Source organism: Nyctibius grandis, chromosome W, assembly GCF_013368605.1.
Source record: "Nyctibius grandis isolate bNycGra1 chromosome W, bNycGra1.pri, whole genome shotgun sequence".
NCBI classification, from domain to species: Eukaryota; Metazoa; Chordata; class Aves; order Nyctibiiformes; family Nyctibiidae; genus Nyctibius; species Nyctibius grandis.
In genome coordinates, this window is record NC_090694.1 from 12,934,931 (window position 1) to 12,957,512 (window position 22,582).

Genomic DNA, 22,582 nt, shown 5'->3' on the forward strand with positions numbered 1-22,582 from the left:
CTGCAACGTCCTTTTCCCACCATCAGCCAGACTCCCCTAATGACATCTACCACTACGAGCTGCTCACCCAGGATTTCTTTCAAACCACCTTACACAGTATTGCTTGAAAAGGTGCCACTGATATCACCATAGATAAGTTTCCACTGTGAAATTCTGACATCCAAATGAGTTTCAAATTTCTTCTTTCTGTGCTGCTGTCTTGGTGACTGGAAGTTGTGACTGAAGCAATAATTGATGGGTTTTGACAAGTGCAGCTTTTAAGTAACTATTGAGGAAAGTGATGCCCAGAATAACTGTATAAAACAGTAAATATAAAACAGTTTAAAGAGGAATTTAATGAGTGGTGACTGTGATGACATCATTGTATGGAGTAATAGAGCATGAGAAGCTTTTGAAAAAGGGGGAAAAGTAATTCAAATTTTTCTAGAAGCTGGTTTTGCCATCAGACACAAAAAGGTCAAGGGACCTGCAAAAGAGATGCAGTTTTTTTAGGGATCAAGTGGCAAGATGGCCGTCGTCAGATCCCAATGGATGTGATGAACAAAATAACAGCCATGTCTCCGCCAACTAACAAAAAGGAGACACAAGCTTTCCTAGGTGTAGTAGGCTTCTGAAGGATGCACATTCCCCATTACAGTCAGATTGTGAGCCCTCTCTATGAAGTAACGCGGAAGAAGAATGACTTTAAATGGGGCCCTGAGCAACAACAGGCTTTAGAGCAAATTAAACAAGAGACAGTCCATGCAGTGTCCCTTGGACCAATCCGGATGGGACCAGATGTAAAGAATGTCCTCTATACTGCAGCCAGGGAGAACGGTCCTGTTGGGGGAATATTGTTACAGCTAACGGAAAGAATCAAGATCTGAAGTCAACAAGCTCTCCAAGCAAGGCCACAGGCCTATCTCCTGTGTGCTTCCCACGGAGCCTCTGCATGCCAGACTTAGCACCTGCAAGGTCACAGGCCAATCTCCTGTGTGCTTCCCACGGAGCCTCTGCATACTTGACCGTAAACATCACTGTGAACAGTGCTGGACTTGGCACCTGCAGGATCATGTTACAGCACAGGGGGATGGTGAAAGGACTGACCAATGGGAGGTTGCAGGGGGGCACGTGGACAGCGTGTGGCAGAAGCGGGGCGACCAATCGGGTTTTGCATGGACAGTGCCTGGCTGCATGTATGGAAGCAAATATGTTATAAAAAGGGGCTTTTTTTTTGTAATAAACGGCTTATGCTTGATTCACATTGAATCATGTGCTGAGTCCTTTTCTCCGCAACTGGCGACCCCGACGTGATCGTCCGGCTGGCGAGACACGTTCGGAAGAAGGTTTTACTGGTGAAACAGCGGCGGGCAGAGCTGCTTTACCCGGGACTTAGAGGACACCGTGGATTCGGTGAGCCACCAGGGGCACGATGGGGGGTACTATAACTAAAGAAGAAAGTACGGTCTTGTCTATGTGGCAGCTTGTCTTGAAACAACGGGGGGCAAGTCTCCCGGACCCATCATTGCGAAAAATGTTGTTGTGGGGGGAAAAAGCATGGATGTGATACATCTGCTACTACTGCCTTCAGTTTAACAGTATGGGAAGGATTAGGATCTGCCCTTTTTGAGGCAGCGACAAAGGGAGATAAAGCTGCCATGGAACTGTTAACGACATGGCGTGTGATGAAAGAGACTGTACAAAAAGTAAAGCAACAGCAAGACAAAGAGGAAAAGAAGGAGGATTTGGAGCCTCCTGTACTAGTACACAGCACTTCTGTGCCTCCTCCTACGTCAAAGAATGAAGGGACAAATGTTCCAGAAGAAGAAAAATCAAAGGAGGTAATGACAGAAGAATCTACAAGTGCACCGTCAGTTAAGGTGAAGTTGCCGATACCTACCACTCCTCATGTGGTGGCCAAGTATTATAAAGACTTATTGATCACGGGCACCCCAGAATCGGATGACGAAGGGGTGGTACAGAAGCCCCGGCACATAAAGCGACCACCCTCTGCGAACCCGAGATTGCCACCCTTCAGTGGAGCAACCCCGACGATAACTGAAGGAGCTGCACATTCTTCTCCTTCTGCGCCACCTGCTGACGATGAAGAACTGTCTCAGGCGCTTAGTCGGCTAAGTATTAAAACCCCTCAGCCCACACCAGATAAATTACTTAGTTTACCTGGGATTACTGTGTTCCCTCGGGATCCTGGGAAATTTTGGGAGGCTGTAAAATCATCGGCAGCTCAGGAGGGGGAGTGGGAGGTGGTAGAGAAACTGGGAGGCATGGGAGGTGCAGCGGGTGAATCTGGGTCTTTTAGTACTGGTCCTTCTGCTTATCCTGTGATTTTCAATGACCCTGCAGCAGGACAGCCTCATTCACATGTTCCTTTTTCATGGAAGGTGGTACAAGATCTACAAAGAAATGTAGCTCGATATGGGGTGAATTCTCCCCCATGTATGCAAATGTTAAGGCTGTTGACAATGGAAACTTAGACTCCTTGGGATTTTAAGCAACTAGGGAGGATAATTTTTCAACCTGTGCAATTTTCGGTGTTTATGTTAAATTGGAGAAGTGCATGTGAAGCGCAAGCTGTAGTAAATTTTCAACTCAATCAGAATGACCCTAGGTATGGTAATGGGGTGGATGTTTTAATGGGAGAGGGTCAATTTGCTAATCCTAGCCATCAGGCTCAATGGGACCTTCTTATCCTGGAACAAATAAAAGCGCTGGGTATGAATGCAATTGTAAAAACTGCACAATTGGCATCCCCAATATGCAGATATACTACGGTAAGACAAGGACCCAAGGAGCCCTATTTATCCTTTGTTGAGAGGCTACAAGAAGCAGTTGAAAAGCAAGTTTTTGATGTTGGTTTACAAGATACTCTAGTTAAGCAATTAGCTAGGGATAATGCTGATGCTGATTGTCAAAAAATCATTGAAGCTTTACCTGGAGAGCCAGATTTGAATGCTATGATAAAGGCACGTGCAAAAGTGGGTACTGTGGAACGTAAGGCTCAAGTTATGGCTGCGACAGACTACTGCAGAGGTACAGCAACTGATTACAGAAGTAGAAAGCAGGCTACATTCCAAATTTGTACATCGTATTGATTTGAATCAGGAAATACAAATTATCACTTTGTTTGATAGGCAAATTCCGTATGCAATAATTGGTCAATGGAATTCAGAATGGTCAGATCCGTTACACATACTGGAATGGTTGTTTCTACCTTCGAAAACAAAGAAAACTGTCCCCATGATTGCAGAGCTATTGGCACAGATTATCATCAAATGATGGATGCTATGTCGGGAGCTTGTGGCCAGAGATCCTGCATCACTAACCATTCCTATTGCAGCTCAATACTTTGAGTGGTGTATGGCCAATATCTTTGCTTTGCAAACAGCCACGGAGAATTTCTCGGGACAGGTTGTTTACCGCTTGCCCTCCCATCCTGTTATGAAATTGAGTGCGGAACTTCCAATTGCCACGAGAGTGTTGTGCGCAGACACTCCTGTGGATGGAATTACTATTTTTACGGATGGATCTGGGAACACAGGCAAGGCGGGCCTTGTCTGGTATTTTGAGGGCAAGTGGGAATCTATAGTAGTACAAGAGGGATCACCTCAGGTGGTAGAATTACGAGCTGTATTAGAAGTATTTCAAAATTTCCTCACTCCCTTTAATTTGGTTACTGATTCAGCATATGTAGCTGGCATTGTAAAACAATTGGACAGATCTGTCATAGAGCATACACGTAACCAGTGTGTTTTTGAATTGCTGCGAGCTCTGTGGCAAGAAATTCAAGTCCGAACTGCATTGTTTTATGTTTTATATGTAAGAAATCATACTAATTTGCCTGGGTTTATTGCAGAAGGCAATGCTCGAGTGGACTCTTTCGTTTCTGACCCCACAAATTCTACTGCAATGACTGTACAGGTGCCGGACATTAAACAGCAGGCACGTATGTCACATGAGTTTTTTCATCAAGGACATCGGGCATTACGACGACAATTTCATTTGTCACACGGTGACGCTCGGAATATCGTGGCTATGTGTCCTGATTGTCAACAACTACCACAACCTATGCAGATACAAGGAACTAATCCTCGAGGACTGCAGGCCTTGGACATTTGGCAAACAGATGTAACTCACATTGCTGAATTCGGCAGGTTAAAATATGTTCATGTAACGATTGACACTTTTTCTTCCTTGATTATTGCTACAGCGCAAACAGGTGAGCGTGCTGGCCACGTGATTCAACACTGGCGGAAAGCTTTTGCAACTGCGGGCATCCCTAAACAGATAAAGACTGATAATGGACCTGCTTATCGATCCACTAAAGTTCAGGCTTTTTTACTGGCATGGGGTGTTACTCATATCACTGGAATCCCTCATTCTCCCACGGGACAAGCGATCATCGAGCGAGCACATCAGACTCTGAAACGCATGCTTTTAAAACAAAAAGGGGGAATGAGTGGTAAGACACCTGAAGCTAGACTGGACAAGGCAGTATATGTATTGAACTTTCTCCAAATTTGAACTGATAAAACTGATCCTCCTGTTGTAATGCATTTTGGATCAATGAAAGGACGATCGCAAATGGAACCTGGTGTAAAAGTTTTTATTCGAGATTTGCAAACAGGGCAATGGACGGGACCACATGATTTATTAACCTGGGAACGGGGTTATGCTTGTGTTTCCACAGATGTAGGACCTCGTTGGATGCCAGCCAGGTGTGTGCGTCCCACCGTGGGAAAGGAAAAAGAAGTAACTCAGAATCAGGAGACAGTCACTTGAAGATGGGAGGGTTGTATATAGCTGTTTTTCTATATACTCTCATAGCAAGCCTTATAGCATGGATACCATCTCAACCGAAAACCAATGTCTGGGTCACATTAAAAATTTTTGCAGCTTCTTTACTAATGCCTGGAGCAGCTGCTGCTAGAGCGTTAAGTGCCTTGAATAAGTTGGGATGCTGGCTTTCAAAACAGACCAATGCTACTTCTGCAGCCTTAAGTAATTTGCTGTTAGATGTAGACTCAGTTAGACACGCTACACTGCAGAATAGGGCTGCTATTGATTTTCTTCTATTAGCACATGGGCATGGGTGTGAAGATTTTGAGTTAATGTGTTGCATGAATCTGTCAGATCACTCAGAGTCTACACATAAGGCGATTCAAACATTGAAAGATGGGGTCAGCAAGCTGAAAGAATCAGATGGATTTGGATGGTTGAATTCTCTTCTATCAGGTTGGGGCATTAAGGGATGGTTATTGGGATTAGTCAAGATGGGATTGATTGTTATCCTTGTAAAATTTTTGATATTGTGTTTTGGATGATGTTTGTTGCGGTGTGTCTCAGGCATGATAGAAGTGAAAAAGGTATGGATGGTTCAAGAACTTATGGGATCTGCTGATCATATGATGCCTGAGGAAATGGTGGGAATGAAGGAAATACGGATGTATCCATGATCTTTTTAAAACAAAAAGGGGGAATTGTTGGGGGATATTGTTACAGCTAACTGAAAGAATCAAGAGCTGAAGTCAACAAGCTCTCCAAGCAAGGCCACAGGCCAATCTCCTGTGTGCTTCCCACGGAGCCTCTGCATACTTGACAGTAAACATCACTGTGAACAGTGCTGGACTTGGCACCTGCAGGATCATGTTACAGCACAGGGGGATGGTGAAAGGACTGACCAATGGGAGGTTGCAGGGGGGGTGTGGACAGCGTGTGGCAGAAGCGGGGAGACCAATCGGGTTTTGCATGGACAGTGCCTGGCTGCATGTATGGAAGCAAAGATGTTATAAAAAGGGGCTTTTTTTTGTAATAAACGGCTTATGCTTGATTCACATTGGATCGTGTGCTGAGTCCTTTTCTCCGCACAGTCCTACCTGGAGCCTCTGGCAAAAGGCACCAGGGGAGACTCGAGGTTGACCCCCTAGGGTTTTGAAGCTGGGGATGCAGAGGATCAGAGGACAATTATACTACAATTGCAAAAGAGATACTGGCAGCCTATGAAGGAGTTTGAGCTGCCTCAGAAGTAATTGGCACTGAGGCACAGCTCCTCCTGGCACCCCGATTGCCAGTGTTGAACTGGTTGTTTAAAGGAAAGACACACCCCTCCCCCCTACATATCATGCAACTGATGCTATGTGGAGTAAGTGGGTTGCACTGATTACTCAGTGGGCCCGAATAGGGAACCTCAATCGCCCAGGAATCCTGGAAGTAATCATGGACTGGCCGGAAGGCAAAGATTTCGGAACGTAGACAGAGGAGGAGGTAATGCATGCTGAAGAGGCCCCACCATACAGTCAACTATAAGAAAATGAGAAGCATCATGTCTTGTTCACCAATGGATCTTGTCGTATTGTTGGCAAACAGCAAAAGTGGAAAGCTGCTGTGTGGAGTCCTACATGATGAGTGGCAGAAGCAGCTGAAGGAGAAGGTGAGTTGAGTCAGTATGTAGAAGTAAAAGCCATCCAGCTGGCTCTAGATATTGCTGAGCGAGAAAAATGGCCAGTACACTCCCTGTATACTGACTCATGGATGGTAGCAAATGCCCTGTGGGTATGGCTGAAGCACTGAAAGAAAAACAACTGGCAGCACAGAGGCAAACCCATCTGGGCAGATGAATTATGGCAGGATATTACTACCTGATTAGAGAAGCTGGTTGTGAAGGTACATCACGTAGATGCTCACGTCCCTAAGAGTCGAGCCACTGAGGAACATAAAAACAACCAGTAGGTGGATCAAGCTGCTAAGACTGAAGTGCCACAAGTAGACCTGGGCTGGCAGCATAAAGGTGAATTATTTTTAGCTTGGTGGGCCCATAATACATCAAGTCATCAAGGCAGAGATGCCACATATAGATGGGCCCATGATCGAGGGGTGGATTTGACCATGGACACCATCGCACAGGTCATCCACAAATGTGAAACATGCACTGCAATTAAACAAGCCAAATGGCTAAAACCACTGTGGTATGGAGTATGATGGCTGAAATATAAGTATGGAGAGGCCTGGCAGACTGATTATGTGGGAATATAACGGAAGATTAGCGAGGAGGATTGTAAACACGCTCAAGTGACTTGCACCTGGGGTGTCAAAAAACACATATATCTGTCCTGGTTTGGCTGACAATATCATATTACTAACTGTTGTTTAGTCTTGTGTGCTGGACAAGTAGAACATCTGCATTCAGATAACATAGGCCTGTGATAAGACTCAGAGCACCTAATTGTTCATGCCTGAGATTCCGGCCCTGCTGTGAGAAAGATCAAAGCGCAGTGGAAAACTACTGCCTGCAAGAAACCCCTAATATACAGGTGAAAGCAGCAGGCCCAGAATCTCTCACTCTCTCTCTAGCAGGAACCAAGCTCCGCGGTGCCTGCGTCCCGCTTGTGTGCCTTTGCCCCGGGTGCTGCTTCGGAGATCCCCCGGTTTGCGAGGTAACGGGAATAAATTTGCTCTTTGCATTTTATCTGTGGTCTTGTGGCTGTTCTTGCGTCCTGCCTGTGTCGGCTCACACAGATTACATCTCAGATCCACGAAACCAACAAGGCGAACGCTATGTGCTCACAATGGTGGAAGCAAGTACCGGCTGGTTGGAAACATACCCCGTGCCTCACACCCCTGCCCATAACACTATTATGGGCCTTGAAAAGCAAATTTTGTGGCGACATGGTACTCCGGAAAGAATAGAATCATAGAATAGTTTGTGTTGGAAGGGACCTTAAAGATCATCTAGTTCCAACCCCCCTGCCACAGGCAGGGACACCTTTCCTCTTGACCAGGTTGCTCAAAGCCCCATCCAACCTGGCCTTAAACACGTCCAGGGAGGGGGCATCCACAACTTCTCTGGGCAACCTGTTCCAGTGTCTCACCACCCTCACAGGAAAGAATTTCTTCCTAATATCTAATCGAAATCTACCCTCTTTCAGTTTAAAACCATTCCCCCTCATCCTCTCACTACATGCCCTTGTAAAAATTCCCTCTCCCGCTTTCCTGTAGGCCCCCTTCAGGTATTGGAAGGCTGCTATGAGGTCTCCCCGGAGCCTTCTCTTCTCCAGGCTGAACAGCCCCAACTCTCAGCCTCTTTTCATAGGAGAGGTGCTCCAGCCCTCTGATCATCTTTGTGGCCCTCCTCTGGACTCACTCCAACAGCTCCATGTCCTTCTTATGTTGGGGGCCCCAGAGCTGGATGCAGTACTCCAGGTGGGATCTCATGAGAGCGGAGTAAAGGGGCAGTATCACCTCCTTTGACCTGCTGGCCACACTTCTTTTGATGCAGCCCAGGATACGGTTGGCCTTCTGGGCTGCAAGCACGCACTGCCGGCTCATGTTGATCTTCTCATCAACCATCACCCCCAAGTCCTTCTCCTCAGGGCTGCTTTCAATCCATTCTCCGCCCAGCCTGTATTTGTGCTTGGGATTGCCCCGACCCACATGCAGGACCTTGCACTTGGCCTTGTAGAGTCAGGCAATGGGAGTCATTTCCAAAATAGCCTCATAGACATCTGGGCTAAAGAGCATGGTATTGAATGGATATATCACATCCCCTACCATGCACCAGCTGCTGGGAAAGTGGAATGATGTTTTGGACTGTTGAAGACGACACTGAAAGCTATGGGTGATGGGACATTCAAAAATTGGGATGAACACTTAGCAAATGCCACCTGGTTAGTTAATAGCAGGGTATCTGTCAATTGGTCTGGTCCTGCTCAATCTGAACTGTTGCGCACTGTAGAGGGGGGGGTAAAGTCCCTGTGGTTCATGCAAGGAATATGTTGGGAACACAGTTTGGATTACTCCTGCATCGAGCAAAGGCAAACCTATGTGTGGAATTGCTTTTGCTCAAGGACCTGGGTGCACGTGGTGGATGATGCAGGAGGATGGGGAAGTTAAATGTGTACCCCAAGGAGATTTGATTCTGGGCAAAAATAGCCCATAACTTGAACTGTATGATGCTAAGTGTCATTTATTACAGTAAGAATCACCCCAGACCATGAACATGGGCTGCACCAGATACACTAGCTGCAAGATCAAGATGCAATACATCATCCTGCTGTGCCCAACTTCACCGGTCCATGACACTATGTTGAGGACAGGTCCTGATCTTCCAACTGAGTGATTCCCACACAGTTTTTCCTGCCCTGAGTGACTATTATGAGAAATGGAACCCATGGATTTGGACTGAATTGATTCAATGGACTTCTTGGAGAGAAGGCCCATGGACTGGAGGAGGCACCACGGGCGGGACATGGACGGAGGCACCGCGGGCGATTTAAACGCGGTGAAACCAGAACAAACAGCTGACAGCGGTGGCAGCAGCGAAAGCAGAGGCAGCGACTTGAGGTTAGTGTGGGGGCGAGGGCGACATCGGGCTTAACCAGGCGGTTTTTTGTACTCTGGGCCCCCCCTGAGCCCCCCGCGAGCATCAGCCCCGAGCTGCTTCCTCCTGACCCCGGACCCGGACCCGGAGGTTCCCGGCAACGAATCAGGAGAGAAGGGGGCGTAGCCGGAGGCACCGCGGGCGATTTAAGCGATTTAAACGCTCCACCCCCTGTTATCGGGTGATAAAAAGTCTCTTGGAGGGCAGGGACTAGTCAGAGGGGAGACTCAGCTGTGACTGTGTGAGTTAGCAGTGACTGGGTGTGTCCCAGGGCAGGAGAGGCTGCAGTTGTTTGCAGCTCGTTGGGGAGGGCACTGACTCCCTCCCAGTGCACAAGGTGAGGAAGGTGCCAAGGAGCTGTGAACCAGGGGTAGCACCAACAGGTATTTCCCAGTTCAGTGGAAGAACAATGGTATCTACCTGGTGGAAGAAGACCAAAATGGATGTGGGAACCCAGACAGAGCTCCCACGGAAGGAGGTGATGGTGCAGGTTGCGGGCTGCAGGGAATGCTACACCGTCTCTGTGGTGTCAGGGGGCTGTGTGCGCTGTGAGCAGGTAGATGATCTGCTCGGCCGAGTGGCACAGCTGCAAAGCCAGGTTGAAAGGCTTCAAGCCGAAGTAGAAAGGCTTAGGAGCATTCGGGAGGCTGAAATGGAGATAGACTGGTGGAGCCAGGCTCTGCCCTCCCTGCAACAAAAATGGGAGCACCTGCCAGAGAGCTCCCAGGATCGAGGGACCCCTGTACTCTGCCCCTCTCAGGTGGAAAACAATAACCTAAATGAAAGGAGTGAGTGGAGGCAAGTTTATGGCTGTGGCAAAAGGCGAGTGCCCTCCTTGCCTACCTTGCCTCCACAGGTGCCTCTGAGCAATAGTTATGAAGCCCTAGTGGAATACAGCCGGTCCAATGGGGATGTGGTGGAGAGGCAACCTATATCAGAGGTCCCACCACAGTCAGAAAGACCTGACAGGTGTATAGCTACCTCCTCCACAAGGAAGAAGAGAAGAGTTTTAGTGGTTGGAGACTCCTTCCTAAAGGGATCTGAGGGCCCAATATGCAGAGCTGACCCCCATCACAGGGAGGTCTGCAGCCTGCCTGGAGCCCGAATCAGGGATATCACCAGGAAACTCCCCAACCTGGTGAAGGCCACAGACTACTACCCCCTGCTGATCTTCCAGACAGGTGGGGAAGAAGCTGCATCCTGTAGTCTGAAGGGGATGAAGAAAGACTACAAGGCCCTAGGACGGTTGGTGAGAGAGTCTGGGGCACAAGTTGTTTTCTCCTCCCTCCTTCCATTTTCAGGTGATGACGTGGGATGGAATAGTAGGATTCTCTCTATTAATGCCTGGCTACGAGACTGGTGCTACAGGCAGGGCTTTGGGTTCTTTGATAATGGCTGGTTTTATAAGACACCAGGCGTGACAGTGATACATGGGAAAGGTTTATGTCGTAGGGGCAAAAGGGTTCTGGGACAGGAATTAGCAGGGCTCATTCGGAGAGCTTTAAACTAGATTCGAAGGGGGATGGGGTAGTAGCTGGGCTTGCACCACTGGGGCAATGCTCTAGTGTTGAGGCAGACCAGGAGGCCTCCCATCCCCCTGGGGTGAAATCGGTGTGCCCAGCTCGCTCCCTGAAATGCCTGTACACCAATGCACGCAGCATGGGGAATAAGCAGGAGGAGTTAGAAATCCGTGTTTGGTCGGGGGGCTATGATCTAGTGGCAATTACAGAGACTTGGTGGGATGCCTCGCATGACTGGAATGTGGTCATGGATGGCTATGTCCTGTTCAGGAAAGACAGGCCGCTAAGGAGAGGTGGTGGAGTTGCTCTTTATGTGAGTGAGCAGCTAGAATGTATTGAGTTCTGTCCAGGGGCGGATCAGGAGCGAGTTGAGAGTTTGTGGGTGCGAATTAAGGGGCAGGCTGGCAGGGGTGATACTGTTGTGGGTGTCTATTACAGGCCACCGGATCAGGATGAGGAGGGTGATGAGGCCTTCTACAGGCAGCTGAGAGCAGTCTCGCAATTACAGGGCCTGGTTGTCATGGGGGATTTCAACTACCCTGATATTTGCTGGGAGGCCTACTCAGCCAGCCATCCCCAGTCCAGGAGGTTCCTCCAGTGCGCTGATGATAACTTTCTGATGCAAATGGTGGATGAGCCAACTAGGAGAGGAGCGCTGCTGGATCTTATCCTCACTAACAAGGAGGGTCTGGTTGAAGAGGTGAAGGTTGAGGGCAGCCTTGGTTGTAGTGACCATGAGATGGTAGAGTTCAGGATCTCATGTGGCAGGAACAGAATAGCTAGCAGAATCACAGCCCTGGACTTCAGGAGGGCCAACTTTGGCCTTTTCAAGCAATTGCTAGGGGAAATCCCATGGGACAGGGTACTAGAAGGTAAGGGGGCCCAAGATAGTTGGTTAGCATTCAAGGACTGCTTCTTCCGAGCTCAAGATCAGAGCATCCCAACAGGTAGGAAGTCAAGGAAGGGTACCAGGAGACCTGCATGGTTGAACAGGGAACTGCTGGGCAAACTCAAGTGGAAGAAGAGGGTGTACAGATCATGGAAGGAGGGGCTGGCCACTTGGGAGGAATATAAGTCTGTTGTCAGAGGATGTAGGGAGGCAACTAGGAAAGCTAAGGCCTCCTTGGAATTAAACCTTGCAAGAGAGGTCAAGGACAACAGAAAGGGCTTCTTCAAATACATTGCAGGTAAAACCAACACTAGAGGCAATGTAGGCCCACTGATGAATGAGGTGGGGGTCCTGGAGACAGAGGATAAAAAGAAGGCAGAGTTACTGAATGCCTTCTTTGCCTCTGTCTATACTGTTGGAGGCTGTCCTGAGGAGCCCCGGACCCCTGAGGCCTCAGAAGAAGTCAGGATAGAGGAGGAATCTGTCTTGGTTGATGAGGGCTGGGTCAGGGACCAATTAAGCAACCTGGACGTCCATAAATCCATGGGCCCTGATGGGATGCACCCGCGGGTGCTGAGGGAGCTGGCGGAAGTCATTGCTAGGCCACTCTCCATCATCTTTGCTAAGTCGTGGGCAACGGGAGAGGTGCCTGAGGACTGGAGGAAAGCGAATGTCACTCCAGTCTTCAAAAAGGGCAAGAAGGAGGACCCGGGTAACTATAGACCGGTCAGCCTCACCTCCATCCCCGGAAAGGTGATGGAGCAACTTGTTCTTGGTGCTGTCTCTAGGCACATCAAGGATAGGGGGATCATTAGGGGCACTCAGCATGGCTTCACCAACGGGAAGTCATGCTCAACCAACTTGATAGCCTTTTATGAGGATGTTACCCGGTGGATAGATGATGGTAAAGCTGTGGATGTGGTCTATCTTGATTTCAGTAAAGCGTTTGGCACGGTCTCCCACAGCATCCTCGCAGCTAAACTGGGGAAGTGTGGTCTGGATGATCGGGTAGTGAGGTGGATTGTGAACTGGCTGAAGGAAAGAAGCCAGAGAGTAGTGGTCAGTGGGACAGAGTCCAGTTGGAGGTCTGTGTCTAGCGGAGTCCCTCAAGGGTCGGTTCTGGGACCAGTTCTATTCAATATATTCATTAATGACTTGGATGAGGGATTAGAGTGCGCTGTCAGCAAGTTCGCTGATGACACAAAACTGGGAGGAGTGGCTGACGCGCCGGAAGGCTGCACAGCCATTCAGAGGGACCTGGACAGGCTGGAGAGTTGGGCGGGGAGAAATTTAATGAAATATAACAAGGGCAAGTGTAGAGTCCTGCATCTGGGCAAGAACAACCCCATGTACCAGTACAAGTTGGGGGCAGAGCTGTTGGAGAGCAGCGTAGGGGAAAGGGACCTGGGGGTCCTAGTGGACAGCAGGATGACCATGAGCCAGCAGTGTGCCCTTGTGGCCAAGAAGGCCAATGGCATCCTGGGGTGTATTAGAAGGGGTGTGGTCAGCAGGTCAAGAGAGGTTCTCCTCCCCCTCTACTCTGCCCTGGTGAGGCCGCATCTGGAGTATTGTGTCCAGTTCTGGGCCCCTCAGTTCAAGAAGGACAGGGAACTGCTAGAGAGAGTCCAGCGCAGAGCCACGAAGATGATTAAGGGAGTGGAACATCTCCCTTATGAGGAGAGGCTGAGGGAGCTGGGTCTCTTTAGCTTAGAGAAGAGGAGACTGAGGGGTGACCTCATTAATGTTTATAAATATGTAAAGGGCAAGTGTCATGAGGATGGAGCCAGGCTCTTCTCAGTGACATCCCTTGACAGGACAAGGGGCAATGGGTGCAAGCTGGAACACAGGAGGTTCCACTTAAATTTGAGGAAAAACTTCTTTACGGTGAGGGTGACTGAACACTGGAACAGGCTACCCAGAGAGGTTGTGGAGTCTCCTTCTCTGGAGACATTCAAAACCCGCCTGGACGCGTTCCTGTGTGATATGGTCTAGGCAATCCTGCTCTGGCAGGGGGATTGGACTAGATGATCTTTCGAGGTCCCTTCCAATCCCTAACATTCTGTGATTCTGTGACTGGAGAGAATATCTGTATGCATATGTGGATGTGTATGTATGTTGAGGGATGGGGAAAATAGTAGTGACTTGATGCAAATGATATAGAATAAGGGGTGGAATCCTGTCCTGGTTTCATTGTGATTTGGTTTCAGTTTGTGGCCAGCCATGGTGATCAAGGCCCTTAGCAGTTAAATCCAGGGCAGCTGACCCAGGCTGGCCCACAGGTGTATTCTCTATCATTAAAAATCAAGTTCACTATAAAAGGAAGGGTTTGCTGGGGTAAGGTGGGTTTGTTTTTGCTCTTTTTGCTTTCTCCCTTCCCCTCCCCCTTTGCTGATTAGTGGTATTCCTGGAACAATGTGCTGCAATTCTGTAGCTAAGTATAGTTTTGTGTTAGCATTTATATTGGTTTCGTTATATTATTAACTATGTTTATTTTTAATCCATGTGTCTCTCTCTTTTCCCCAATTTCCTTCCTTGGTTTGGGAAGGGACATTGGGTGAGAGAAAAACTGCTATTGTTTAGCCCTGTGTGCAGGCTAAATGAAGATACGTAGTCACGCAGGAAACCCACAGGGTGCCTCGTGACGTGTACCGTCTCTCCCAAGCAGCTCTTGCGGTGGAACACTGTTTCCTCTTGGCCTTGATCACTATACCATAGCTGTCCACAAACTATAACAAAATGTAACAAAGAAGTAATTCTATAAATTTTATCCCCAAGAAACCAGGACATACGTCTCCCTTGAAATCAGTGAAGGCACAATGACCCTGGATTGAGGAGAATCATTCCCCTAAAATGGTTGCGGTTGTAGAAAACATAAGAGAAATTCTTACGTGGAAAGAACAATTAAAAAAGAAATTTCAGCTTATTGCTCTCTGGACTGTGTCCATTGCTTTTCACTATCTTTATGCCATTCCCCTGCCCAGAAATCCTTCAGAGCCATGGGCTGAGCATTGGAGTTATAAGTGATCAGCACAGAGGATGAAAGGCTCCTGTACAAGATAATTAGCTCCAGCTGTCTCAGACCAAAGCCTCTTAAAAGTATAGCTCCCCACATCTTCCTTCTTTAGCCACACCTAGATACTTGACAGCCACGTCCACCTGATTTGCAGTGTGCCCTGCGCCTTTGCATTGGTTTGCAATGGTGGGTTGCTGGGTGCATCCACCTGCTCTGCCATCATGGCTGCTTGTCTAAGGCCTTCTGACTCCCCTTCTCTTTTGGGGTATGGACTTGCTGCCAAGTTTGCTGCGATATGTTTCCCTTGGGGTGATAATTTCATATTGCCTACAAGGCTACCTCTTGTTATACTACTGCTGCCTTCAAAACTTGTTTCCCATTCCAGATGCTGGCAGAGTAATTTTGGAAAGTGGAGAGAAATATTGGGTTCTCAATGTACATCTTGATTTTTTTAATATCCCCCTCTCGTTCCCAGGGACTCTCACATGAGTTTCAAAGCATGCTGGCATTCCAGCTTTAGGTACTCAGTGGGACAAAATGTTAGCATGTGACATCCATGCTTCATTACTTACATCCAGCCAATGCTACATGCAGACTAGACTCCAGCTTCACAGCCTGGTGCAGTCCATTGGAGAGCCCTGAGGGTGAGCCCCATGCTCCCAGGGGTTGAAGTCATTGCACAGCTCCCCATAGGTTTCCCTATGCCCTGAATTCACCTAGTCCCCTGTGATGGGTCTGCTTTAAAAGGATGATCAAGGAAACCCCCATCTGTGTCAGGCCCTAACTCTGCCTGAGAAGGGCCCTTACCTGGGTCATATGATGGCTCTGCCTTAGAAGGCTCTGAGTCATCATCCTTCACTTCACGAGCTGATTTCTTTTGGTATTTCTTCCTGGTTACAGGAGCAATTGGTACAGATTCGATAGATGCTGGGGTCTGAGTAGATGCAGTGGCTGTCGTGGGAGTGCTGAGAGTCTGAGTAGCTGCAGTGGCCATCTTGGGGGGCATAGCAGCTGTGGTACAGGCTGCCGAGGTTTCAGTGGGTTTAGTGGCTGTAGCGGCAGTACACACTGTAGGATCTGAGGTGGCTGCATAACACCTACAACTGTCCCTGCACCGATATTTAATCTTATCCCACATCAGAAACACATTCAGGACAACCAAAAATAAAAACATGCCACCTAGACAGCACTGTCCTAATTTTGCAAAATCTAGTGGAATCAGCTTGGCAGAAAAGGAGAAGGTACTATTTCCCGAAGTAAAACTGGAAGTGTAATCATTAACAGAATCAGCTAAAGGACGCCTGGAGCGTGCAGATGAAGTCGCTGCTACTGATTCGCAATTAAAGCTGCCCATCATTGTGTCATAGAGATAAGAGATCGGAATATTAACTGCCCAGTTTATCACAGCATAAATCAGTATCAAACCCCATACCAAAACAATACATTTTGACCAGCACCCACTGCTAAACTGCATGTAAACATTCATAAGAAGCAAGCAATAACACAGTGCCCACAGCAGGTAAGGCATCATTGCAATACTCAACTGTGAAAGAAACTCTATAAAAAGACGAGATAACACAGCATTCCAAAATGACATTATCATCTTAGCTGTCTGTTTTAATTTCCAACCCCTCATAAATCTCAAAGGAAGGAATCTGATACTCTCTCAGCTGAGCTCTCCAGGTCTCCTCCTACCAGAGCCAGGATTCAACTTATCAGAGCAACCTGTTGGAGCTTCTCTTGTGCCCCACATTGGGCACCAATAAATCTGTCACAGTTTAAAGCTGGGCCAGCTATTAACCCAGTGGCAGACACTCTCTGTTAACCCTCTCCCCCCCCACACCCTAAGGGAAAGGGAAAAGGGAGAGAGACTTACAGGTTGGAAAGTTAAAACAGTTTTAATAAACTATAGTAATGAAAAAGAGTATAATAGTAATAATAGAAATAATCAAATATATACAAATATATACAAAACCAAGACTGAGAGCTTGGAAATATTCCTCAGGCAAAGTTGCTCCCCCTAACACAGACAGAGGGGAAAATACAGTAGCTCCCCCTGCCATCACACCTGCAGGCTTTTAACTGGAAAAATTGGCAAAGCTGGTACCAATCAGTGGGAGACAGGAGGGCCCCTCCCTCCTGGGCCCCACCTCCAGGAGGCAGTGGGTTAGTGATAAATAGGAAAGTGAGAATGACATGTATGGGATGGAATACCTCATTGGTCAATCTTGGGTCACCTGCCCTGTCTGCTCCTCCCTGCAGGTGCGACCCCCCTTTGGCTCTTCACTCGTAAGCAGTGAGGAATTTAGCAGTGACCTTGGTTTCTCTAAGACTAATTGGCCTGGTTTGGGCCAAACCAGGACATCCCCTAAGCACTGCTAGGTGTTGTATTGGCTTTGTGTGGCAAGGTTTTGGTAGCAGGGCGGGGCTACAGGGGTGGCTTCTGTGAGAAGCTGCTAGAATCTTCCCCAATGTCTGATTAGAGCCAAAGCTAGCCGGCTCCAAGACAGACCTGCTTCTGTCCAAGGCCGAGCCAATCAGCAACAGTGGTAGCACCTCTGTGATAACATATTTAAGAAGGGGAAAAAAAAAACCTGCTGCAACAATGGCAGTCAAAGGAGACAAGTGAGAATATGTGAGAGAAACAACTATGTAGACACCAAGGTCAGTGAAGAAGGAGGGGGAGGAGGCGCTCCAGGCGCTGGAGCAGAGATTCCCCTGCAGCCTGTGGTGAAGACCATGGTGAGGCAGGCTGTCCCCCTGCAGCCCATGGAGGTTAATGGTGGAGCAGATATCCACCTGCAGCCCATGGAGGACCCCACGCCAGAGCAGGTGTATGCACCCAAAGGAGGCTGTGATCGTGTGAGAAGTCCTCGCTGGAGCAGGCTCCTGGCAGGACCTGTGGCCCCGTGGAGAGGGGAGCCCACGCTGGAGCAGGTTTGCTGGCAGGACTTGTGACCCTGTGGGGGACCCACGCTGGAGCAGGTTTGCTGGTAGGACTTGTGACCCTGTGGGGGACCCACGCTGGAGCAGTTCGTGAAGAAATGTAGCCTGTGGGAAGGACCCACGTTGGAGAAGTTCATGGAGGAATGTCTCCTGTAGGAGTGACCCCATGCTGGAGCAGGGGAAGAGTGTGAGGAGTCCTCCCCCTGAGGAGGAAGGAGCAGCAGAGACAACGTGGAATGAACTGACCACAACCCCCCATTCCCTGTCCCCCTGTGCCGTTCCACAGGAGGAGGCAGAGAAAATCCCGAGTGAAATTGAGCCCAAGAAGAAGGGAGGGGTGGGGGAAGGTGTTTTAAGATTTGGCTTTATTTCTCATTATCCTACTCTGATATGATTGGTAATAAATTAAATTAATTTCCCTGAGTTGAATCTGTTTTGCCTGTGATGGTAATTGCTGAGTGATCTCCCTGTCCTTATCTCGACCCACGAGCCTCTTGTTGTATTTTTCTACCCCTGTCCAGCTGAGGAGGGGGAGTGATAGAGCAGCTTGGTGGGCACCTGGCATCCAGCCAAGGTCAACCCACCACAGGTGCTTAGGATGATTTCTTCCCTCCAGGACAGAGCTGAGAGTCCTAAATAGAAAGTATATTGAAAGCTCCTGCTGTGTTCAGCTAAATTAGAAAATTGAAGTACAGAAGGGCAAGGAATTTCTTGATTACTTGGTTAATTCAAAGGTCTGTGCATTTGGGGATTTTCTTATCTAGAATAAATGTAGCCTATTTTTAAACATTTCTCTTTCCTTTGCACCTTTAAGCAAGCAGCATCTATACTGTTTGGACATGTTGTTTAAAAAATTCTCCTATGTTACTGGGGACACAGGAGTTATTAAGGACAGATATTTGTCCCTTTTAACTATCATTACTAATCAGGCAAGAGAAAGCTCCATCTCTCCGTTGATTTAAATTGGTCCCTTAGTTTCAATATTATTAATTACATGAGTTATTGTACAGCAGTTTAGTGGCAGCTAAACTCCCAGGTTCTTTGAGTTAACTCTTTCATTTGCAATTTCCTACTGGAGATATGAAGTCAAGTCACTGACTTTGAATACAAATAGTCTCTACAGGCAGTTTCTGCAAACCAGAATTAAGTTATTAAAAGGAACTAGTGGCTTTGTTTCGATCTGCATGTGCATCTCTTCCCTGAAAGGAAATCAGAAGACACTTAAGATTGCATTTATATGCCCAGACCAACACTAGGTTCTGACTTGCGCATATTGCATGGAAAATAAAAGGGTTCATTTAGTCCTCTAATCTGTTGTTATAAGCCTAATTATTTTACATGTCTTCGGTTATTAATGAATTGCTGCTTTTTACATGCATTTCCTTCTCCATTGCTTTTGTTTAAACCCCCTTGTGGGAAGGGATAGATTAATTTTGTTGTGTCTTAATGAAACTGTATGCTACATTAGATTTAACCATCTGGCATGCACTGCCAACATCAGCATTATGCATAATGAATTACTTTTTGAGAGTCCCAAATTAACACAGACCTTCAATGTTCCTCTGTAGATATTGCAACAACACAGACGGAAGACATACCAAGTTCAATCATTACCTTCAACTTACATGGAAACCTAGAGCAGTTGCTCTGTCCTTGACACAAGAACACAGCTTTTGAAAATTTTTCATAAAGAAATGGGAAATTGACTTAAAAAAATGCAAATGCTTTCAAGAGAAGATGTGGAGAGCTCATTAAGCTTTGCTGTTATCTACCATTAACTGTGTTTGATATGTATATGCATGTAGGTGGATATGCATGCTGGGTCTGCAGCCACACGCAGAATCCCCAATGTATGCTGGGTCTGCAGCCACATGCAGAACTCCCAACGAGGCAGTGTGTGCTTTGCACTAGGACCAGCCAACCTTCCTGCCCTCTGTGCAGTTTACCTATCTGCACGTGCATAACACAGATTAACATCTGTTTCAGCTGTTAAATCTTTTGACACATGAACTCTTTGCCTGAGCAGCCAATCTGCTGACCCTGACAGCATTTCTCTTGCCCAGCTTGCTGTCAGTGAAGTGACATAGGGAAATTATTGATTAAGCATGCAAACCAAGCTCCCTTCTCCCAGGTCCAGCATCCTATAACCTTTGGTTTCTTTGTTTGCTGTTCATCAGAGGTGCTCAGCCTGTTCGTCACTGGGGCAGAGATATGCAGCTCTTCAAGAGTCAGGGATTCAGTGGCTCCTTTCACCACTCCTCCAAACACCTGGCTACACCTGAGGACATGGGGGGGGGTCCCAGGCATGACCTGCAGCAGCAGGACCCTTTCCCAGGAGCATGACGAGTTATCCAAGGAGAGGAGAACTAAATGTGGTCCCATGCACCTACTCCTGTGCCAGTTAATGTCTGGCCATTGCAGCTCAACCTCCAACACACCCACGTCTGTCATCCCATCCATCTGATGTTGTTTGTTAGGGAGTAACAGAAGTTGTCTGAACCAAGAGACAAAAGTGACATACCCCAGCACTGAGGAGCCTCATTGACGACATCTGCCTTGCTGGCTTGTCTGCCTCCACCACCACTCACCTTCAGCCTCTGTGTCCCCAGCTCTGAGCACTCAGCTCTCCCTCTTTCACATGTATCCCCTCTGAGCTCTGCTCACCACCCTGTCCTTGCTGGACAGAACAAAGTTAACCTTAAAGACACACTGAACCCTCAGGTAGAGAGCAGCAACTCTGTGGGGACTATTTTATTGGCTATACTCTGATTTAACTCATGAAGAGCTTGACATGTCTGTCAGAGGGGTTCACATGCCTGAGCAAGATAAGCAGCATTTGGACCAGTGTTCTGAAGTGGATTGAATGTAAGAGTGATAATAATGCATTTATAATACAAAGAAATTTTCTTTCCTCCTGGTTACAGGAGATGCTTTCAGATTCACCTCAGTGATTGTTGTCCCAACGTATCTTTTCACTTTTTTAAACTTAAAAATCCTCCTAGAAATTCTGCATTGTCCTGGTTTCATGGGGATAAAATTTATAGAATCAAGTTTCTGTTACATTTTGTTTCAGTTTGTGGCCAGCTGTGGTATGGTGATCAAGGCCATTAGCAGTTAAATCCAGGGCAGCTGACCCAGGCTAGTCCACAGGTGTATTCTATAACATTAATGTCAGGTTCAGTATAAAAGGGAAAGCTTTCTAGGGGGAGCTCTTTTTGCTCTGTTCTCTTCTTGATGAGTGCTATGTCTGGAGTGACTTGCCACAAGTCTGTAGGTAAGTATAATTTTGTGTGTTTTGTATTAGTATTGGTTTTACTTATTTTATTAAATCTGTTTAAATTTTAACTCATGAGTCTCCCTCCTTTTCCCAATTCCCTTTCTTGGTTGGGGAAGGGACATTGGGTGATAGAACAACTGCTTTGTGTTTGGCCCTGGGTGTAGGCTAAAAGGAGACATGCATGTGTAGAAAGCAATCTCTATTGTGGCAGAGTTTAGTTACTTGGATCTAATTTTGAAGTTGACCCTGCTCTGAGCAGGGCCATGGCAGTCTCCAGAGGGTCCTTACAATTATGTAGCCCCTGTGATCTCCAGGGACAATATCCAGTAGATTTTCTCCAAACTGACCTAAATCTGTAGAGGTGGTTTCCACATACACATAAAGGCAGCTTCTGCTTCATAAAACAGCTGGAGGAAGGAGTTGCTCCTTTATCTTTCATCTCCTAGCAGAGTGATTAGTTCTTTCCCCAAGACCCAGTTATAATTTACACTTCTGCCTTAGATGATTCTGGTTCCTGCCTGCTGCTGCGTCTGGTTCAGGACTCCCCAGCACCTGCCTTGCAGTGTCAGCAGTGCTGGGATCATCACTGGGGGGAGCTCAGTAGCGGTTTTGTATATAGTTCATTATTTATTATACTCTTTTTCCTTGTTATTTTTTATTAAAACTGTTTTAACTTTCCAACCAGTAAGTCTCTCCCTTTTCTCTTTTCCTTTTCATCTCTGGGGAAGGAGAAGGTTAATAGAGAGCATCTGTCTGCTTAAGTGCCTGCCCAGCCTTAAACGGCAACATCTGATAATGCTAAACCTTTAATGATCTAGTTCTTAACAGGAAGAAAAAAAAAAAAACACACACAAGAAAAATTTAAGCTACTTCTCCATTTCTTATAAAAAAATGCTAATTGTTGGAAAGCACACATCTGAATATATTTGCAAAGTGGGAGGCAGCAAGGATCTTTTAATTAACTCTGGTGGCCTTTGTAGCAAGTATCAGACTAAAACTATGAAGTCCTAACCCCTAGAAAACTCCTCTGCCACACATATCTTTAAATATATGAGTTGTCCCAGTGGCTTAGATAGCATTGCTTTTATACCTGAAGCTCAGCTGCATGTGACTGCGTCACAGCTTTTCCTGCAGCAGCCCCCTCTTCTCCCAGCCCAGGCCCTCACCTGCCTGGCTGTGGGTCTCTGCAAAAGCATCACCTATGCGCAGGCCATGCCAGTGTTTTAATCCAAGCAAGTTGGAGAGAGGCTAAAGAGTGAACTAGCTTTGATGCTGTTTAAAACCTGTCAAAAAAAAAAAAAAAGTTGACCCAGTTATGTTTAAAAACCATGAGTGCTATAGCAGACATTGCAGCAGCTGCTAGTGAAACTCTGAATGATTAGAAAGAATCAGGAAAAGTAAAAATAAATTAGATTATAATTACACTATATCAACCAAACAGGAAATGATCAGATTTTGCAACTCAGTTGTAAAATCCAGGCAAAAGTGGTGACCCACGTTTGCAAACGCTTCTGTAAACTGATGTGGTTATTTTTTCACCTCAACTAACATTCTTTACATAAGC